Source organism: Buceros rhinoceros, unplaced genomic scaffold, assembly GCF_000710305.1.
Source record: "Buceros rhinoceros silvestris isolate BGI_N320 unplaced genomic scaffold, ASM71030v1 scaffold542, whole genome shotgun sequence".
Classification (NCBI taxonomy): Eukaryota; Metazoa; Chordata; class Aves; order Bucerotiformes; family Bucerotidae; genus Buceros; species Buceros rhinoceros.
Window position 1 is genome coordinate 9,548 of NW_010399222.1, and position 1,149 is coordinate 10,696.

The 1,149-nt window shown below is 58.1% G+C and overlaps 1 protein-coding gene across 1 annotated transcript in view; it reads right to left on the bottom strand.

Annotated features, from left to right (window-relative positions):
- The window catches only part of LOC104489220 (protein EFR3 homolog B-like), a gene marked incomplete at its 3' end in the record, with an annotated part of 12,464 nt that overhangs the window by 9,327 nt on the left and 1,988 nt on the right, over window positions 1-1,149 (bottom strand). The window lies entirely within an intron of this gene.

Genomic DNA, 1,149 nt, shown 5'->3' on the forward strand with positions numbered 1-1,149 from the left:
CTGGTGCCCAGCAGCATTCACCATAGGACTTCAGGGTTATCTGCTCTTCTCACCCACGAAAGAAACCTCCACAGATCAAAAGGTCCAAAGCTTCCCTAGATCTGTGCCTCTGTACCTCACAAGAACCTCTTTTGCAGATCCTCAGGCTAAGAGCTCTCTCCTCCAAACCACTCACCCGAGGACACGCTGCCCACACCCTGCCTCGACAGCGCTGCAGCGAGCTCAGGCTGCTGGAGGCAGCGAGACGGGAGAAAAAGGCATTTTCCTGTTTGTAGCCCCAAAGCTGAAGTGTGGAGCAACACCAAACACCTTCGATGGCTCCTCTACCTTCAGGCCGCCAGCCCGCGGTCCCTCTCCCACTGCATAAAGCCACACCAGTGCTGCCCTGCCTCTCAGCTGCTGAGGAATATCTGCAGAGTTTGTTTATTTAGGACAAAAGGATGAAAAAAAGAGGTTGCTGGATGCGCTACCCTGCCCAGCACCACTCCGAGGGCTTTGCACGCCAGGACCCCCACACACACACTCCAGCACAAGACATGTTTCCCCCAGACCCTGGTGTTACTGGGATGCCGGAGACACCCCAAAGGCCCAGCTTTTGCGAGCCCAGTGAAGCGCGAGCAATTCAGGGCTACTTTTTGGCAACTGCCGCTGAGCAGCAGAAGATGGGGGTGGGGGGGTGGGCAGGGACAAAGGCTGTGCCAGGGGGAGCCAGCGACCGCTCCCGTTGGGACGCATGAGCTCACGCTTGCTCGCGCCAGGCGCCGGCACTGCTCGCTTCCCGCGACGTGTCCGCTCGCTTCCCCGGCGCCTCGCGGTGCCGGCAATGGGGAGGCAGCCCACACCCCACAGGAGAGCTGCCTCTTGCTTTGGGGTCCCCTTTGGGGTCCCCTGGCCCAGCAACGCTCCTTCCACCTCCCATGCTCTCCCTGCAAACCACCCGCACCTTCCCACTATCCAGTATTTTAAGTCTCAGATCCGTTGCTCTCCCTTCTCAGCCGCCTTCAATCGATTTTGCTCTTTCCAAAGTACCTTTAATGGAGCCTCTTAATAAATTCTCCTCGGCTGTTCACACCAGCGAGTGTCCGATGAGCTCCTGAATCCTCTTAATAAATCCCCCTCGCCCGGGACAGCTGAGACAGAGTGACAGAT